Genomic DNA, 11443 nt, shown 5'->3' with positions numbered 1-11443 from the left:
TGAGACAGAGTATCTCTAGGTTGCCCAGGATGGAGTGCAGTGTTGTGATCTTGGCTCAGTGCAAACTCTGTGTCCCAGGTTCAAGCAATTCTCCTGCCTCGGCCTCCTGAGTAGCTGGGATTACAGACGTGTGCCACCACACTGGCTAATTTTTGTAGTTTTAGTAGAGATGGGGTTTCATCATGTTGGCCAGGCTGGTCTCAAACTCCTGACCTCAGGTGATTCACCCACCTCAGCCTCCCAAAGTGCTGGGATTATAGGTATGAGCCATCGTGCCTGGCCTAGCTAATTTTTTTAAAGTGCTGGGATGAGCCCCTGCAACTTGCCTTCCCTTTTTTTTTTTTTTTCCTGGAGAATAAGGTACAGCCTATCTTCTGGGGATACCCAATATGTGGTGCCTGGCTGGCTGATGGGGGTCTAGGGAAGAGGTGCAGGCAGTCAAGTCTGGAGCGGGTGAGAGGTCCTGAGTGATCAGAGAAACCCCAGCAAAAGGGTGTGTGCTGGGAAGGAAGTTTCTGGTGGGAGGGCATGTGAAATGTGACAAGCTAACACTAATAGTGTGTACCTTTCATCCTAGTGTAAAGCCCCATGGGGCTGGGGATCTGGCCCCTTGGAGGGACACCACTAGCACAATTTGATTCTTGCAACATCCTGGGACAGTCCTAGTTCCTATACTTCTACATAGGTGACTCGGAACGTGGCTTGCGGGATGTAACTGCTCATTCACAGGACTCGAGCTTACAGGACTCATCATTATATAAGTCAACCCACCAAAAACCAAATCTCTGCCATGAAAAGTCTTTGGAAAATATGCCTGCTTAATCCACTGGCTCATTTTCCAGACGTATTGCTGGGTCCCTATCTGCAGGCTGGGGACTTTTCCCTTGCGTTGGAGAGCACTGTAGTACCAGGCGTGGCCACCAGAAGGGAAACGAGAGCAGCTTGGGGCAGGTCTGGAGGAAGTCCATGAGGACCAAGGACAGAAGGAAAAGGGAGGCAGCTGGGGCTCCCAGTCAGCAAAAAGCGGGGAAGGCTCCCAGGCTGAGGAGGTTGGAATTCGTCTTGCTGCTGAAGCCTGGTCCCTGGCGTTATCTGTAGGGTGGTGTGCACTGAACCCACATCACTATCAGTCCTAGCCTGTCCCCAGGTGAGGTCAGCTCTGAGCACTGCTCGCTAGTCTTGTCTTCTCAGGGCCTGCTACTGCCCCTGCCTGGAAGGCCCCACGTCCGTGCCACCTGCCTGTTTGATGGAGAAACTCCTTCCCACTCAACCTTCTAGGCTTGCCTTGGATGCTCCAGGAAGCCCATTCCCCCTCCGGAGCAGGCTCTGACACAGAGCCCTGTAATCCCATGGGGGAATGGGCTTCCTGGAGCAGACGGTATCCAAGGCAAGTCTAGAAGGTTGAGTGGGAAGGAGTTTCTCCATCAAACAGGCAGGTGGCACGGACGTGGGGCCTTCCAGGCAGGGGCAGTAGCAGGTGCTGGGACTATATGGGTAATGGGCATAGTGTCTGGCATGGAGTCGGGACAGAGTGTGAGGGAGCTGGCACCAGACTGGAACGAGCCTCAGATGTCATACCAAGGGAACGATCGAAGGTTTTTAAGTAGAGAGGGAACAAAATGAGATGCATTTTAAAAGATTACCATGGAGAAAGATTTGGAAGCAGAGCAATTCTAGAATATATGAGACAAAGCCAGGCACGGTGGCTCACATCTGTAATCTCAGCATTTTGGGAGACCAAGGTGAGTGGATCACTTGCCGTCAGGAGTTTGAGACCAGCCTGGCCAATTAAAAATACAAAAAAAATTAGCTGGGCGTGGTGGTACATGCTTGTAATCCCAGCTACCCCGGAGGCTGAGGCAGAAGAATCACTTAAACCAGGGAGGTGGAGGTTGCAGGGAGCCAACATCTTGCCACTGCACATCATGCCAGGGCAGCCTGGGCACACCAAGATCACGCCAGTGCAGCCTGGGCAACAGAGCAAGACTCTGTTAAAAAAATAAAATAAAATATATATGACAAGTTAGGAGTTCATTGGAATAGTCCAAGGAGGGCCTGGGATGGTGAAGTGGCGGTGGGGACAGGCATGAGGACAATGACAAAGCTATTGAGGCAGTATAATAAGGGCGAAGGGAGGCAGAGAAGGGGTCACAGAAGGCTTCATTCACCAGGTTAAGATGTTTAGGTGAAGTTTGTGGGGTGGAGGGAGCGGCTAGTCTTGTTAAAAAAAAAAAAAAAAAAAAGGCCATTCTGTCCATGGCAGCAGAACCTCGGACACCCAGGCCTGGCCCCCAAATGCTAGTTTGTCAGGACGGCCAGACTGTGTTTGGTGTTCAGAGGCCAAGACACAGTAATCGGACTCATAAAGGACTGCCTGACAGGTCCAAACACCAACGTGTTAAGCCCCAGTAGGTAATCAAACTTTAAAAAGCCGGAATAGATCTTCCCGGGGACCTGCACACATATGCCAGTCCATTGAGTGCACTGGAAGCCAGAAGGTCATCAGAGGTCACCAAGGGAGAAGGAAAATAAAGATGTGCACATGGGTGGGTGGGGATCTGTAAGGATATTTATGGAGACTTTGAGCAACTTGCTGACAAGGACTGTCTTGCCCGCTGATATATCTGTGGTGCCTGTGAAGTGACTGCTCCTGTCTGTCTGACTGCATATAAATCATCCGGAATGGTAAATTTCATTCCAGGTAATTTACTCTGGAATGGATAAACTACCAAGTTCCCTCTTTCCCTTTGATCTCCATTTCCCAGATGTCTCCTATTTCGGGCCACTCTGGTTGATACATTTTTCTACTACGGGCTGTACTTTTATTTTTACATACTGTGGAAATCAAGGATATAAAAGTCGAGCAATAGATTTACATATCATATGATGGCATCCACTCTTAGAACTCAATAATGCTATAAAAATCTCTATTAATATAAATTTTCATGAGTATTTTTTACATTAAGTATTATTCGGTGGTACACATGATTTTTTGGTAAATCTTCAGATTATTTCTGCAACAAGCCAATGGGCAGTTAAACAAGCAAATAGGGCTGGACGCAGTGGCTCACGCCTGTAATCCCAGCACTTTGGGAGGCGGAGGCAGGCGGGTCACTTGAGGCCAGGGGTTGGAGACCAGCCAGGCCAACATAGCCAAATCCCATCTCTGCTGAAAATACAAAAAAATTAGCTAGGCATGGTGGCGCGTGCCTGTAATCACCACTACTCAGGAGGTTGAGGCAGGAGAATTGCTTGAATCCAGAAGGCAGAGGTTGTAGGAACCGAGATCCACCACTTGCACTCCAGCCTGGGTGACAGAGTGAGACTCTGATTCAAAAAAAAAAAAGAAAGAAAAAGATAAAAGTGCAGGGCACGGCTGCACATGCCTGTAGCCCCAGCTACTCGGAAGGCTAAGGCAAGACAATTGCTTGAACCTGGAAGGTGGAGGTTGCAGTGAGCTGAGATCACACCATTGCCCTGCAGCCTGGGCTACAGACCAAGACTCCATCTCGGGGAAAAATAAATAAATAAACAAATAAGCTGGGCATAGTAATGGGTGCCTGTAATCTTAGCTACTTGGGAAGCTGAGGCAAGAGAGTTGTTTGAACCCGCGAGACAAAGATTGCAGTGAGCCAAAATCGCACCACTTCACTCCAGCCTGGGCAACAGAGCAAAACTCCGTCTCAAAAAGAAAAAAAAAAAGAGCAAGAGAGAGATTAAAGAGCCTTAACGTGCTGTTCGAGTGCAATGCATGGGCTTATTTGAAGTCTAATTCAAACACAGCAGTCATAAAAAGATGTTTTGTTGAAGCAGTTATTGAGTACTCAGTATCCAGATCATGTCAAAGAATTGTTAAATGTTAAGGAGTGATAACAGCACTGTGTTTATGTAAGAAAATGTCTATATATTAATATTTTAGAGATGCATGCTAAAGTATGCAGCAGTGAAATGACACTATACCATGAATTTGGAATTTGTCTTAAAATACTTGAGCAAAGGGCAAATTAGATTAATCTGTAGCAATATTCTGATAACTGTTCAACATAAGTGATGAGTATATGACGGCTCATTGCCTGGCTCTATTTTGTGTATGTTTGGTGTTTTTTTTTTTTTTTTGAGACAGAGTCTAGATCTGTTGCTCAGGCTGGAGTGCAGTGGCACAATCATAGCTCACTGCAGCCTAGAACTCCTAGGCTCGAAACGATCCTCCCACCTTAGCCTCCCAAGTAGCTGAGATTACAGGCCTGTGCCCCCATACCTAGCTAACTTTTTTTGTAGAGACAAGGTTTTGCCATATTGCTCAGGCTGGTCTCGAACTCCTGACCTCAAGTGATCTGCCTGCCTCAGCCTCCCACAGTGCTGGAATTACAGGTTTGAGCCACTAAGCCTGTCCTGAAATTTTTCATAATCATAAAAGTTAGGCCAGATACCGTGGTTCATGCCTGTAATCCCAGCACTTTGGGAGGTTGACGTGAGTAGATCACTTGAGGTCAGGAGTTCAAGACCAGCCTGGCCAACCTGGTAAAACTCTGTCTCTATTAAAAATACAAAAATTAGCCAGGCATGGTGGCATGTACCTGTAGTCCCAGCTATCCTGGAGGCTGAGGCAGGAGAATTGCTTGAACCCAGGTGGCAAACGTTGCAGTGAGCCGAGATCATGCCACTGCACTTCAGCCTGGGTGACAGAGTGAGATTCTGTCACAAAACAAAACAAAATAAAATAAAAGTTAAAGATGGAGTAAACAGTAGCAACAATAAAAGTTTAAGTTTCTAGGGTAGTTTCTTATTCAGTTTTCATTTTCTCACCTTACTTAGGAGATAGAAGAAATTTGTTTTTAGGTTGGGAACAAGAACTTGCTGATATTGACTTAAAAAAAGTTTTTTGGCCAGGCATGGTGGCTCACGCATGTAATCCCAGCACTTTGGGAGGCTGAGGTGGGCAGATCACTTGAGGTCAGGAGTTTGAGACCAGCCTGGCCAACATGGTGAAAACCCATCTCTGAAGGCTGGGCGTGGTGGCTCACACCTGTAATCCCAGCGCTTTGGGAGGCCAAGGCAGGCAGATCACTTGAGGTTAGGAGTTTGAGACTAGCCTGGCCAACATGGTAAATCCCCGTCTCTACTAAAAATAAAAAAATTAGCAGGGCGTAGTGTCAGGTGCCTGTAATCCCAGCTACCTGGGAGGCTGAGGCAGGAGAATTGTTTGAACCTGGAAGGCAGAGGTTGAGGTGAGTCAAGATGGCGCCACTGTATTCCAGCGTGGGCGACAGATCTCTGTGATTATCTTCAAACAAAAGAAAGAAAGAAAGGGCACTGTAAGAGACTCTGGGGGTTGGGCGGGCATGGTGGCTCACGGCTATAATCCCAGCACTTTGGGAGGCCAGTGTGGGTAGATCACAAGGTCAGGAGTTTGAGACCAGCCTGGCCAATATGGTGAAACCCTGTCTCTACTAAAAATACAAAAGTTAGCTAGGCTTAGTGGCGGGTGCCTGTAATTCCAGCTACTCGGGAGGCTGAGGTAGGAGAATGGCTTGAACCCGGGAGGCAGAGGTTACAGTGAGCCAAGATCGAACTCCAGCCTGGGTGACAGAGCGAGACTCCATCTCAAAAAATGAAAAAAGAAAAACAGAGAGAGAGAGAGTGACTTGGAGGGAGAGGGACGAGGTACAAGGCTGGGAAAGGAAGACCAGACACTGGCAGCAGCAAACTACCACTGCAAACAAGGTCGAGAATTAGGGCTCCTGGAAGAATCCTGTATTGGTGTTCACTCATCTGTATTCTAGCTCTCACCAGCAGTACTGAGGCGACTTGTCCTCAGGGGGACTTTTAAAAAAAATCCTAGGCCGGGCGCGGTGGCTCACGCCTGTAATCCCAGCACTTTGGGAGGCCGAGGCGGGTGGATCACGAGGTCAAGAGATCGAGACCATCCTGGTCAACATGGTGAAACCCCGTCTCTACTAAAAATACAAAACATTAGCTGGGCATGGTGGCGCATGCCTGTAATCCCAGCGACTCAGGAGGCTGAGGCAGGAGAATTGCCTGAACCCAGGAGGCGGAGGTTGCAGTGAGCCGAGATCGTGCCATTGCATTCCAGCCTGGGTAACAAGAGCGAAACTCCATCTCAAAAAAGAAAAAAAAAAAAAAAAAAAAAAAACACAAAAAAAAAAAAAAAAAAAAAAAAAAAAAAAAAAATCCTTAATTCACTGTGTTAGAGATTTCTTATTCCTATTTCTTCATATTTAATCAATTCATTTTTATTGTTTATTTATTATTATTATCGTTTTTTGAGATGGAGTCTCACTCTGTTGCCCAGGCTGGAGGACAGTGGCACAATCTTGACTCACTGCAACCTCTTCCTCACGGGCTCAATCGATTCTCCTGCCTCAGCCTCCCGAGTAGCTGGGACTACAGGCATAAACCACCGTGCCCAAATAATTTTGTATTTTTTGTAGAGATGGAGTTTCACCATGTTGCCCAGGCTGCTCTCGAACTCCTGGGCTAATTATCCTCCCACCCCCGCCTCCCAAAGTGTTAGGACGATTACAGGCATGTGCCATGTGCTTGGCCAACAGGTGTATTTACAATTATTATAAATTTGTGCTGCTGAAACTTGGGCACTGGAGCATTTTGACTTGCACTGATGCTTTACCTGCCTGCATTTATACTAAAAACTCATACACAGATGAAAATGGGAAAACTGCTGATACCTGCTTTCTCTCCCCTATTTTTCCACTCTCAGTCATATACTTATATACCTTTTGACCCTATGGGAAAAAATATCTAACATTCAGAATTACCAGTAATAGGAAGAAGAGAAAAATATTTTGAGAATGAAGTGTTTCCCATTATAGTGAATTCTTTTTTTTTTTTTCCCAAGATCAAAGGAATGTTTATTACAACATTTATGGACCTTTCTCCTCCATAAATAAATCTGTACAGAGTTGGAAAATAAGACCATGATATATACAGAAGGAAAGAGCATAGTGTTAAGGCTCAGGAATCAGCACATGTCTATAGTGAATTCTTAAGCACGTTCCCCACATAGGCAGTGTGTTAGCTGGATGTCTTTGGCATAGTTGTTACACGTTTGGCATGGGTTGCACATGACTTGGGCTCTTCAAAAGGTCAACCAGACAGGCCTCACTTGCCTCCTGCAAAGCAACAATAGCTACACTCTGGAAGCACAGATCTGTTTTTTGTTTGTTTGTCAAGACATGGTTTCACCATATTGGCCAGGCTGGTCTTGAACTCCTGGTCTCAAGTGATCCGCCCAAAGTGCTGGGATTACAGGCGTGAGCCACCATGCCTAGCCAGCACAGAACTGTTTTAAGGTCCTGAGCAACTTTTCGCACCAGACACGGGAAGGGAAGTTTGCAGTCAGAGGTTCAGTGGACCTCTGAGCATGTCCTCATTCCCGGAGTGCCACAGTGGCAGGCCTGTACGGATAGCATTTCTTCATCTCTGCAGTAGAGGGCGCACTCTTGCAAGCGGCTTTTGTTCCCAGTAGCTCCCTGGGCGCTTTACCTCTGGTCAATTTCGGGCCATTGGCTTTGTATCAGCCATCGTATAGAGACCTCATTACCTACCAGCTTCTCCTTGTATAGAGACCTTCCTACTTATGCCCTTCTCCTTGGGCTGGAGCTCGGTGAGCTAGAGGAAGCACTGGTTTAGAGAGCAGCAGTGGCATGGCTGCAGTGGCAGACACAACTGACTTCCCATCTTTATCTGAAAGGTATCAGCACTAGAGTCAGCCCCAGGGTTCTCCCTTTTTTCACTCAGTCTCATGAAATAAGAAATATTTGTCAACCAAATGTCAAAATAACTGCGTAGAAAAGCTAAAGTGGTGTAGGCATCACAGGACAGCCTGAAGTAAGTATGGTTCCGCAGGGCTGTGAGGCTGTGCCCATTTAGCCTCCCACAGGGGCTTAGAGGCATTGGGAGTTAAGCATGAAAAAGTCAATTCTGGGCCCATGGAGGGCAGCCGGCTACCTGGACAGGCGATCACCCGGGGAGTGCGTCTGCTGCTGTCATCCACCTAACCAGTGAGGGCTGGGCGGGGTTGCACCTTTTGCCTTCTCACTACCCTTGACTGGGTTTCAGCTTCAGATATGCTTCCCTGAGATTGCACTGGCCATGGAGATTAGGCCTGCCTGTCCCTAATGCACCCCAGTCCCACCTTTGAGAGCAGAGCTCCTCTCACCCCAGAATGTGTTGCATCTTGCTTGTTGGAGTCTCTAAGGATGACCTTATCGAGAGGCTCCTTTGCTTCATTCCTTGGTATTAAACGTACAGTTGATCCTGACTTAACCCATTGTGTTCTGACTTCTATTTTTTTCCTTTTTAAATCTCACCTGTGGAAACTTCTGGAGTGACCACTGTTGAGCTTCAATTGCCGACATTTCCCTAGCCCTCTCTTTTTACAGTACCTGGCATGTCACCACTTTTACCTGCAATTCTCTCTTCTTGGCTTAATGCTCCCTTCTGCTTCTTCTCTTCTTTCCCTCTGCCTTCTCCATCTTCCTCCCTTCCTCCCAAAATGGTTGTGCTCCTAACTGACCCCTGCCTAGGCTCTCTGTCCCTTGTCAGATCCTCTCAGGATGGTCTGCCACTGCCAGGCTCTATCATACATACGCCCATGGCTCCCAGCACTGCTCTTCCTCGTTAGCTCTGGGTACAGCTGCCCATTAGAGCCCCCTCGACCAGGATATCACACAGACACGTCAATCTCAGTGAGATCAAATTGAACTCCTGAAGGTCAGGCGTGGTGGTTCACACCTGGAATCCCAGAGGCCAAGGGGGATGGATCACTTGAGGTCAGGAGCTGGAGACCAGCCTGGTCAACATGGTGAAACCCTGTCTTTACTAAAAATACAAAAATTAGCTGAGCGTGGTGGTGCACACCTGTAGTTCCAACTACTTGGGAGGCTGAGGCAAGAGAATTGCTTGAACCCAGGAGGCAGCAGTTGCAGTGAGCTGAGATTGCAGCACTGCACTCCAGCCTGGGAGACAGAGGCTCTGTCTCAAAAAAAAAAAAACAAACAACAAACAAACAAACAAACAAAAACTCCAAAAAAACAAAAACAAAAACCAACCAAACAAACAAACAAAGAAAACCTAACAAACTGAACTCCTTAGAGGCATCATCTGGCCCCTGCTGACTTCTTGACTTCTTCAGCCTCACACTGTCTCTTCATTGCTCTAAAGTATAGCAGTACCAGACTGTGGTGGGCTGGACACTAAGGTGTTTCTTATTGCTAATTAAATCAGCCTAAAATGGGAGAAAACACAATGCTTTTCAGACACTTGGAATAGTAGCTTGGTGTAATGTCACAGTGATTCCATCTGCTTTATGTTCGGAAAGCCTGGGTCCTCGCCCTGTGAGAAACCTAGGATCGTCTTCCCAGGCAACAGCACAGCACGGTAAGGGGCTGCAAGCTCAACAGACTATAGGGCCTGGCATCCTCTGTATGAGGGGAGGTGGGGGGTGGTGGGGTGGTGAAGTGGAGAACATATGCCCCAGCTAAGGGCGGGGGACAGTCCCTTTTAGCAAGGTACTGCCTGATGTGAATGTTGCCATCATTTCTGAGTTTTCAAGAGAATGCAAAACTCTGGGTTTTTCATATGAATCTTCTAATTGTCAGATGTTAGCAACCAATTCAAAATTTAAAATATGCAATGTGAGCTAATTATTTTTTTGAAAACACAGTGTGAATCAAACAAAACACATCTGTGGGCCATAGCCAACCCCCAGGCTACCTGTCTGTGAACTATTGAGAGTACAAAGTGTGTAACTTGGTGGCCCATGAAATAAAAATGAATAAAAGAATTTTTTAAAAAAGAGCATACAAAGTGTGGAGGCTTTGGAGTCAGACAGACATGGGCTGAATATCAGCTCTGCTACCCTTTAGCTGTGTGTCTTTGGGCAAGCCTTGTAATCTGATTTCCTCATCTGTAAAGCAGGGATAACAATACTTACCTCACTGAATTATAATGAGATCATATATGTAAAGTGGCTGGCACACAGCACTTCCCTAATTCAAAGCTGACTCTTGCTGAATACACTCTATTGACAGGTCTACAAAAAAAATGTGTCCATGGTCAGCATAGGAATGTATGGCATAAGTACACCACCAAGGAAGTGCTACAACACTTTGGTCCCTAGACAGCAGTTCTCAGCAGTGACTTCCCTTGTTCCTGCTCTCCGCATCCCAACCCAACCTCCGTCCTTTGCCTCTGATTTGTGGATCACGGCACACCTTTCTGTTCCCTGCTTCCGTTTTCCATTTCCCGGGCACTGGGAATAGGCAGCCCAAGATAAGCGATGTGGCCATTATCGTTTATGAATAGATACCCCGTGTTAGAAAGCAGCTTTCTGATTTGCACCCAGGTCTCGCTTGAGTTTAGTGCTCTGGTGTACTAAAAAAAGCCAGGTGCTCCAGGCCTTCACAGCTGGGCTCCTGAGCCTGGGACTGGAGGGAGGGCCTGACCAGAAGATATCTCTCCTGAGACCAAGTGGAATTCCTAGACATGACCCTCTGTGTCACTCCCAAACTGTGTGAGCCATGAAGTGCTCCTGCAGAGTCTCCCAGAGATCAAGAGACCTGGGCCACTTTTCTTATTTGAGAATCCAGAGAAACTAAAAATAAAGACTTGACAAGACAGGTTTTCATGCCATATTTTAAATATTTATGTTTAATAAATTAATGCATTTTAACATATAATGCTACTTAACTGTATTAGTCACAGTATAATTACAGAATTAATATATAAGTATGTATTTATACATACACATATATATTTTCTTGCTCCATGGGTCCCCATGAATAAATATATTCACAGAGAACTGTAGAAACTGGGACACCAGTTAAAACTGTGTGACTTCTTTTTTTTTTGAGACAGAGTCTTGCTCTGTTGCCCAGACTGCAGTGCAGTGACGTGATCTCGGCTCACTGCAACCTTTGCCTCCTGGGCTCAAGCAATTCTTCTGCCTCAGCCTCCCGAATAGCTGAAACTACAGGCACGGGCCACCAAGCCTGGTGAATTTTTGTATTTTTGGTAGAGACAGGGTTTCACCATATTGGCCAGGCTGGTCTCAAACTCCTGGCCTCAAGTGATCCTCCTGCCTTAGTGCTGGAATTACAGGTGTGAGCCACCACATCTGGCCAAAACTGTGTGAAATATACTCTTCTTTCTTTGAAAACATTGGTGAGGAGTTAATATAGGCAGGACTAAAGGGGTTATAATCCTTGACAGAAGGGAAGCTCAGGAGAAACAATGGAGGCCAGAAGACAATGTAATGACATCTTTAGAAGGTGAAAGAAAATCAAGGGCCGGGCGCGGTGGCTCAAGCCTGTAATCCCAGCACTTTGGGAGGCCGAGGCGGGTGGATCACGAGGTCAAGAGATCGAGACCATCCTGGTCAACATGGTGAAACCCCGTCTCT

This window comes from Cebus imitator, unplaced genomic scaffold (assembly GCF_001604975.1).
Source record: "Cebus imitator isolate Cc_AM_T3 unplaced genomic scaffold, Cebus_imitator-1.0 Scaffold140, whole genome shotgun sequence".
Classification (NCBI taxonomy): domain Eukaryota; kingdom Metazoa; phylum Chordata; class Mammalia; order Primates; family Cebidae; genus Cebus; species Cebus imitator.
The sequence above is the reverse complement of the archived record's forward strand: the minus strand, read 5'-3'. Positions refer to the sequence as shown.